General features: G+C 36.7%; 2 long non-coding RNA genes across 2 annotated transcripts; both read left to right on the plus strand.

Annotated features, from left to right (window-relative positions):
* LOC308698207 lies at positions 1-3,693 on the plus strand. Its single transcript, XR_014031037.1, has 5 exons — positions 1-78; positions 406-437; positions 810-1,185; positions 1,303-1,373; positions 1,533-3,693. It is a non-coding gene; the product is annotated as an uncharacterized lncRNA (long non-coding RNA).
* A 581-nt stretch (positions 3,694-4,274) lies between these two features.
* LOC308698199 lies at positions 4,275-9,626 on the plus strand. Its single transcript, XR_014031036.1, has 3 exons — positions 4,275-4,386; positions 5,592-5,634; positions 9,471-9,626. It is a non-coding gene; the product is annotated as an uncharacterized lncRNA (long non-coding RNA).
* The last annotated feature ends 71 nt before the right edge of the window (positions 9,627-9,697 follow it).

The following is a 9,697-nucleotide window of genomic DNA, read 5'->3' on the forward strand; positions in this document are numbered from 1 at the left end:
CGAGGTGCTTCAGGCAACATGGATCTTTTTGTATGTTTTGTTATAGGTTGTACCTCATCTAACATAAGGAAAAAAACCGTAAGTAGAAAAGTAATAATAGAATAAACATATCAAAGTAAATCCGATTGATTTTACCTTCATCAGGCTCCTCAGCTAAAAAACAACAACAACAGCATTAACAGTCTTTGAAAGTTTTTTTTTTTTAACATTTCTAAATGTGTAGGCCTTCTTAAATTGAGTCATTTTTGCACAACATAGAAAGGGACTTCTCTGTACTCTTTAGATTATCATCTAACATTATTATAATCAAATATTCAACAGTTAATTTTTTTAACACACTACTTACACTCGGGTCTAATTGGTGTCGATCTTGACCGTTTTTTGGTTTTCTTTGCTCTCAAGCAGGACATCTCATCTTCAGAATTAAAAACAATAGGGTAAGAAATTTTTTTTAATATAAATTAGAAACAGATGCAAAATGTCTCTGTTCTAAATCCTTTATCATCCCCGCTGTTTAACAATTTATCAATATTTAACAATGGATACAATGACAGTAACATACTGATTTCACCTTGTGATGATTCACTGTCCTCCTGAACTGTAAAACAAAATGATAATTTAAAGAAAATATTTATAGACGACATGCATTTGACTTTCCTTGATCATTTCAACTTCATTTGTTTAATGCTGTATGTATACTTACAGTGTTGTGTCTGTTGTGCTCTTCTGGGCTGGATTTCTTCTTCTGCAAGAAACAAAGTTAAAACTGAAATTGTCTTTTAATGTGACTAACCTTAGTTTATTTACAGTATTAGCACAGATCTAATACCTCTGAATCGTCTTGGTGGGATGATCTTTCGTACACTGTTTTCATCAGAGTCCTCAACATGAGAGGTTTCCAGTGCTTTTTGGACCCGGTATCTTGCCAGGTTGTAACTGTCTGTTCTCAAAATAGCACAACTTTTGCTTAATATACATTATATAAACAATTTATATTTTATGAATGGTTGCCAGTATTTATTGAGCTTGAAGATAGCCTTGTTTTTTTTCCTTTACCTGTGTCAGAAAATACTCTGACTGCATATTTTGTCCAGAGGTGTTCGTCTCGAATGGCACATTTTTTGACCTTGGTCCCAACATTTGAATTGGGCCAATAGCAAAACAGTACCTTTCAGACAGAAACAAGTATGTTTACTTAATGTTTTCTGTATATAGTTGACTTGTTTTAATGTTTATCATTTACGTATTATAAAAATATATATATATATATCATCTAAATCTTACCCCATCGATCCACTCTAGCCATGAGGATGGTGCCACCTCAACCTCATTTTGCTCAATGAAATTGAGTACTACGTAGCGGAGATAAATCTGTAAGTAAAATTCAGATAACTCTGTTACTTCAGCTTGCAATACACAAATTTAATGTACACAATTACCTATTAATAGACAATTATTGGCTACTTTCTCTAACCTCATGCTTAAATTATGTTTTTCTGATGTTGTTTTTTTGTTGTACTGGAAACATCTAGGTTTTCAAAAGTTAATGGCGCTGGATAAAGACAGGAGGCAGGAACTCATGGGGCAAATCTTCTAAAGGCAGAGACTCAGGGTGCAAAGCTTCAGGACCCAGACACTCAGGGATGAAGCCAAAGGCGTTAGACACTCAGAGGGGAAAGCTTTAGGAGGCGGAGACTCAGGGATGAAAGATGTAGAGACTCAGGGGACGAAAGGAATACTTCAAGTATGTATTCTTACTCAAATTGTCATTCTCTCATCATTGTCAAGAAAGCTCTAGAAAGTATGAAGAATGGACACCACAATTTTGGTCCCATAGTTTTCGTCCACAATGAATGCCCTCCTCTGAAGTGACTGTCTTTCTAAGCAGAGCATTTGAGAATGCCTAGTGTTAACGGTGTATGTTCCGTAGAGACGTGAATCACACGGTGTCATCAGATATGGCTGTAGATTTGTGTAGACTCTGCATAACACTGTGTTGTCTTCTTCTTCTGCCACCACCTCGCAACATTGTTCAGGGCTTAACACAAACACATTGTTTGGGCTCTTGAATGACATCAAGTTTGTCTTGTTTTCCATCTTGGACTTTGATCTTTCCTCCAGGCGATTTGCAACTTGTGCCAAAATGTTTTTCCCAGAGCGCACCATTTTCTTCACCTGATGAAGATAGCTCTCAAATTTAAATGCACTGCAGTTGTCAAGGCTGCCAAAGGTTTGGGCATCTTCTGCAAGGTGCAGCAAGGAATGGACATTGTAGACCAAAAATGTCTCTCCATACAGCTCCCGTCCTCTCTCCACAAAATATGTCAGCAGCTGGTTTGCATAAGGTACTTGTGACTTTGTAAGGTCTGGGCTCACTAAAATGCAAAGAGCTGTGCTGAAACACAAGAAGTGTTCATACAGCTGATCGTTGAGAACTCCCTTTAGAACAATCTTCCCAGTGTACAAAGCAAACTGTCTGAACTCTGTTGCTTTCCAGCGTTCAATTTCCTCCAAACCCCTTGGCTTCCTGGCAAAACAATCAGGAATGGACTTCTTTAGTGTCACCAGCCTCTCGCTTACACTGGTCACATCTCCTGATGACATCCGGAAATCTGTTCTACCTCTTGTCCACAAAAGCAGCAACTTTTTCATTACCCCAAGACAGCTCTGGTGCATATAATCTATGGGGAAGGATTTTATCATGTCAATCGGGAGGACAGAGAAGGGTGAGATCTGCTCTTCTTGATGGTGTTCAGGTTGCCAGCACTCCCTGAATGATTCATCTGTCCTCATGGTCAGGTTATTTGTTTCTTGATATGTAATCCTACCATGCCAGGATCCCCTCTGGTTGCATCTATCGCACCCATAGTATCCAGAAAACTGCTTTACACACTTGACCATAGCTTTTGCTGGGGCATCGCAGGTAATACATCTTACTTGGATGTTTAAGCATCTGCCTCCCCAGGTTAGACCATCCTGGATTAGTTTTCCCAATTCCTGAACAATGTCATCAACAAAGTTGAGTGTTTTGGGTTTGGATGCAGCAATGGATATGCAGAGGGGGAAAATGCATTCGGGTGACAGGTTTATGGAACAGAGAACTGGCCAGAGGGATAGGTTCGTGCTTTTGAATAATGGTAGCCCATCAACGTTCATCGAAAGGTCAAGTGACTGCAGATGCTCTGTCACAGATGCAGGATATCTGCTCAGATGTTTTGACAGCTGATCTGCCACATTAAACTTAACACTCTCGACACCATCTTTGTTAGAAAGTTCGTAGTGGTTTTCGTTTCCAAAGAGTGTCCTTGCAGTTTGGGGGAGTTCTTCATGTCCATGTTTTTTAAGTATGCTCAAGAGAGCATCCACAGCGTTATGTTTAATTTGAAACACACATGCCCATTCTGAAAGTTGTTCTCTGAGCAGCATGGGTGTACTGTCTTGTTCACTCTCAGAACTTGACAGGGTTGTATCTGAAACCACACAATTTTCCTCCTCAAAGAGCTGGTTGTGACTAAAACTGTCAGTTTCAGGAATGGTGGCCATCTCATCTGAACTGACAGTTGGTTTGTTGGCTGCCTTCTTTTGTGCCCTTGACACTCTAGTCCAAATTCTTTTGTACTGCTTCCTACGCTCTTTGGATGTCATCAAGCTACTGTACTGGTGTCTCTGCCAATGATCCAATAAATGATGTTTTTCAGTAAACTTGTAGATTTAATCTATTTATTCCCCCCTCAAACTACCAGTATCAATCATATAACTTGTTTTGCTTCTGAACTTACCTTTTTGGATGACATATTTGCAAGAAGTATACTGGCTGAGAAAATAAAAATAAGCATAAATTAATATATATAAGCAACTTTTTTGTGACAAAGCATATTTAAACTAAAGTCGTAGCATGTTTTTTTTTAATTAAACAATTTGTAAATTGTCCCTATTTAGATTTTTTTGCTTAAATTTATAATTTAAATATAAATTGAATTAATTTAAATGTTAATATAATGAATAAAGGTTCAAAGATGATTCCATAAAGATATGTATCAGGCTGAATGGTCTGCACAATCTACACTCAGCTGTGACCTTAGTAATATGTTCAAGAAGTGAACCACATCTTTCTACAAACAAAGGTGAATTAGGCTATTATTGTGATTTGGCCAAAAAACTACTTGCACTGGGACGCCTATTGTTTTTATAGTCCGCTTTACTTGTCAGTGTGTTTGCACAGTATTCAGCCCTAGAGCTCATTTTAATTAAACTCCAGTACAATAGGAGGCGGTATAGTGTGCTGTGATAGACAGTAACGTTATGTGTCTGCCAGTAAACCACACGGTCGCACACACACACGGCTGGCTATCTGGAAGACTGCGGCTACAGAAACACCTTTAAAAGGTAAGACGTTTCATAATTTAAACGTTAATTATGTGTTTAATTATAACTACATCAAATGTTAGCTTTCTTTTATTCAAGAAGCAATTATATAGATCATAGATCTTGCGTCGCGAGCTCTGGATTGCATGATCTCGCGCAAGAAATGTAGCTGCTAATCGTCTCGCGCACTTAACCCGCAGCGTATAACGTTAGCTGTGGACGAAAGGGTAATATATTAATAAATTTAACGTACTTACCACAAATGTAACGTTAACTGTTTTCACGGGGACAGTGGTGTAATGGACCTGAATTAAAAAACTAAAATTACGAAAACAATATAGGCCTTACTATATGAACACGACGCGTAACGTTAGGCCTAACAAAACAAAGAAGTAAATAAAGCTACAAACGGCGTATAAACTAGCTAATCTTATATACACAAACACGTAAACAGCTTATATATACACACAACTTAACTGTACACTAAATCTAAGGGTAAAAAACTATAACCTATTGAAAATCAACCTTATCAAACTGTACACAACTAATATAAATACAATATATGGTAACTAATTAATCCTATAATGTAAATCAAACGAAGCAACTAACTTGTCTAACAATTAACTACAAAATTCGCGCAATTTATATGAAACAAATATGAAATCAACTCGAGCTCGTCTATTTCCACCACCGTCTTCAACCAACAAACATTAATTCCGTTATGACAGTTATTTAGTATCACTGAGTGACGAGGAACATTTTAAATGTCTTAATGCCGCTCTTACTGGACATATGATGTAATAGGCAACTTGTTTGGAACTTGGTGAAGGCCATATATGTAGTGCACTAATAAGCCCCTCAGTTTAATTGTGTGTGTACCATGAAATATCATTATACCAGTATAACTTTACAACCCTAACCGGGTCAGGGGATTATGACATGCAGATAAGTTATAGCTTGTGAAGGATGTCTAGATTGAAAGAAAAGGATGAGAGACATTAGAGGGGATCCAGTGTCCAGCTGAAGCAAGATGGATGCTGCCTCACCACCAGAAGATGTTCTGGGATTCATGTATAACATCTAGGATGATGATGATGACCCTGCAGCTAATGTTGAGGCTGTTGCTCTGTGTATACATGCATAGTTCATGGGGAAATTGTTTAGAGCGCATTCACACAACCTAACAATTGATGCTCATTACTGTGTCCTCTGTTTCTGTGTTCAAGTGCCTGATGAGTTTACTTCGTGGCTTGAAGGATGAAGCTGTAGGTAAGCAAATTAATATGCCACACCACTACTTGATACCGTATCACTATTATCATTTTTTTGTGCATTTGAAGTATTATCAATCAATAAAGTTAAATATATCATATATTTTTTGTGACAAGTACACATTTCCATTGACAACACTTAGTGTCAGATACCTTACAGCAGGGGTGTCAAACTCAGTTCCTGGAGGGCCACAACCCTGCAGAGTTTAGCTCCAACCCTGATTAAACACACCTGATCAGCTAATAAAGGTCTTCAGGATTACTAGAAACTTCCAGGCAGGTGTTTTTGGAGCTGGTTGGAGCTAAACTCTGCAGGACAGTGGCCCTCCAGGAACTGAGTTTGACACCCCTGCCTTACAGGGATAGTTCACCCAAAAATGAAAATTCTATCATAGTTTACTCGCCCTCAAGTTGTTCCAAACCTGTATGAGTTTCTTTGTTCTGTTGAACACAAATTAAGATATTTGGAAGAATGACAGAATCAAACAGATCTCGGTCCCCATTGACTTCCATAGTAGGAAAAAATATATACTATGGTAGTCAATGGGGACCGAGATCTGTTTGAACAACAAACATTCTTCCAAATATCTTACTTTGTGTTCAGCAGAACAAAGAAACTCATAGTCTCTACAATAAAATACAATTGTACCCATATTAAATAGTTTAAAAATCTGAATCAATCCGTGGCGGTCAGCGTTGATATTGTGGCGGGCCGCCACAAATTAATGAATGTATGGGAAACCCTGTACAAACATAAAATCGTGATAGTGAAATGTGTGTGTGGGTTAATGAATTCCAATCAGTCGTAAATGGGACGCGCGTGCACGCTCATTCTTAATTACCATAAATCCCGCCCATTAAAACCGACTGACAACTATATATGGGCATCATATTATGACACCAAACGAAGGATTTCAACATGTCTTCTCAAAAGCAAATGAAGGAGAAATTTCTCAGATGCAGAAATTGAAGTTTTATTATCAGAAGTTCATTCAAAACGCCACATTTTATTTTCAAGCGTACATAGTGGCGTATCAGGTCCTAAATTTTTTTTATTTTTTAGGTAATACCTAAATGCTTTAGGTAAAAATGCTTGGCAGAATATTACAGATGCAGTTAATGGAGTTTCATCGAACAGTCCCAGAAGTGAAAAGAAAATGGTTCGACATGAAGCTTGACTGCAACCTTTGTGACTTGAAAAAGAATGAACAGCTTGAATATAAAAAAAATAAAAGAAAAATACTTGTGGACTTGTGTTCCGTTTGCAGATGCTATTACTGGCTCTCGTAATAAAAGTTAAAAGAAAAACCGTATGTAATTACTATATATAATCTTTTTTCAAAATGCTGTGTAAATATGTACCCGATTACGGTGAATTAAAAGGCAGCCTTATTAATGAGCAAAACGTTCGGATGTTAAACGCACTATTTACGCGTGGCTGGGACTGGGAGCAGGTGTAGATTTCTTTCGTACCAACTAACATTTGGAAAATACGAACATTTTAATGAATCCTAAAATTTACACCAGAACCACTTTACACATGATTTACACAAATTCGTTCTGCTCCTGTTTCATGAATGAGACCCAATGTGTGTAATTTGAGAGGAAAAACTCCACTCTAAATAACAAATTAAACCTCTGTGTCCCAGTGGAGTTTTGCTGGCATCTAATGGAGAATTTGTGGTACTGCGCCCAATACAAAATCTTACTGAAAGCTCATTTTTTGTAGCCTGGTTAAAGGGCCCCTATTATGGCATTTAAAATTTTCCTAATATTGCTTTGGGAGTCCACAACAATAGTTTTACATGCATGCAATGACAAAAAAAACACTTTTGTTGTCTTATAAAAGTCATTTATTTTTACCTGATTTGCTCAGCGACTCCAGAATGATTCGTTCAACGATTCATTTTTCCAAAATCCCTGCTTTGCGTGATGCTAATCTGCGGTGATTGGATTTAGCATTAAGATTTGTATCAGTAGAATAATGAATGGAGACTGTAGAACACAAAAGCTGAATCCCAGACATTTGGGTGATCTCGAAATCCCTGTCAGACTCATCACGGAGACCCACTAGTAGCTAGCCGCCTTGAGTTTAACTGCGCTCTCTTACCGGTAGGCGTGGCCTCCTCGGACAGTGAAGCAAGTGCATTCTGGGAGTTGTATTTTTAGCTTGTGGATGAAAAACAACATTATTTTCAGGCTTTTCTCAGTGTAGAAGACTATAAATTCAAAAAATTCACATTTCTACTACATAAATTACCCATTTTAAATACACATTCATCTTTTCCAGAGGTGAAGTATCCCTTTAACACCAGACCCTTCTCAGTTATATCTAGGGCTGAATGATTTTGGAAAATAATTATTTTTACCAATATTGCAGTATTATTTTTTACCAATATTGCGATTTAATATGCAATTATTTTTTAAGCTCTTTATCATTTCTATTATTCAACAAAGACTAGCAATAAGTAAGGAATAATTGACGACAGGCCGTTGAATTATTAGAAAAATAATGCACACCCAAGGTTGCAATGCGGTCACGACGCGAAGCATTATTTTTCTAATAATTCAACGGCCTGTCGTCAATTATTCCGCTTATACTACAGTTACCACACCTTGAAACATTGTTCAGATTATGTATTTCAAGACGTTTGTAAAGTTTTTGTCATTAAAACGCTCTTGTAGGACTAATTTCTTACGCATCTAATCCCATGCTCCGTTGCTGATTAGTAACGGAGGTTTGAGCCACTGATAGCAGACTAATGCTGGGGACACACGACTAGCTGACACATTCTCTGACTGTTTTCATCGACTGCAGCAGATTTTAAACACCGACTTTGAACACTGACTGAAAACGCGTTTGGGCATGATCAGTCATAAGTATCAAATTACATTCATTATAATATGCAGTTATTAATGCAGTTATTAGAGAGAGACTCTGTAATAATGAGACCGAAAAGCATGTGCGTCAATATTATTTATTAATTCAATTCGATTTAATTAATTTGTTCATTCTTTTTTTTCCTATTATTGACAGATGACAGTAGACTATAGCCGAATAAATGAAACACAAAGCCCTTTTAACAAGTAGGCCTATCAATAAATATTCATTTGTTATATTATCTGCAATAAAAATCAGTGCTGCAGAACTATCCATTTATTTAGCCTATATTCAGTTTAATTTTATATTGATTATAGATAGGACTATATACTTATACTATATACTTATTTAACTTATTAATTAAACTGCATGTTTCCATTGATTGTTGAGCTAGACATTGAAAATTGCAGATCAAGCGCATGGGGCTAAATGTTTTTTCTTGTTATGAATTGTATCCTATTTTCCGCTATTACAGTTGACTATGCGAAGTGATATGGAACTGTAATGCGGTCAAGACCTGCCTGGAACTACTTTAGCCATGCGTTTCCCTGAAAATAATTGCACACCTTAGAACGTTCGTCAACCAATCAGATTCAAGCATTCAACGGCCCTGTAGTATAAATCATTGTAAAATATGGATGGCAATTTTTAGGCACCTCATGAGCTGATCAACTTTGTTTTCTTATTAATTAATTATTAATTTAAAAAAAAGTTAAAATATTTATTTAATTACATATGTAATTATAAGTAGGCTACTTTTAAAAAATAATTACACATTAAAACACTAAATTAATACAATTACATGTTAAGAATTTTAAATAACAAAGAGGAAAAAAACATTACAAGCAACAAACCTTTTGCAGCCTGACCAACAGTTTGTCAGTTTAAATTTAAATTACCCCAAGATTACATGAGAATGTATGTCTTACCTGCATTTTTTTCTTTTCTTTCAGCAATTGGACTCGTTTCCATCCTTTTTGGGGCCTCCTGCATTTTAAGTCATTGCTTTCATCTGATTCAGCGGCTGTCAATCTGCATTTCTGTTTGCATTACTCTGCTTACATTTTGAACCCTTAGCAATAATAAAAGTGTTTTCCATTTTGGTTATAGTTGTACAGTCAAGTTTGTTTTATCTTGATTTAATGTGCTTGTGTGGAGATTTGCTGTGTGACAATTATTT

Source organism: Scardinius erythrophthalmus, assembly GCF_964197995.2.
Source record: "Scardinius erythrophthalmus genome assembly, chromosome: 1".
Lineage (NCBI taxonomy): Eukaryota > Metazoa > Chordata > Actinopteri > Cypriniformes > Leuciscidae > Scardinius > Scardinius erythrophthalmus.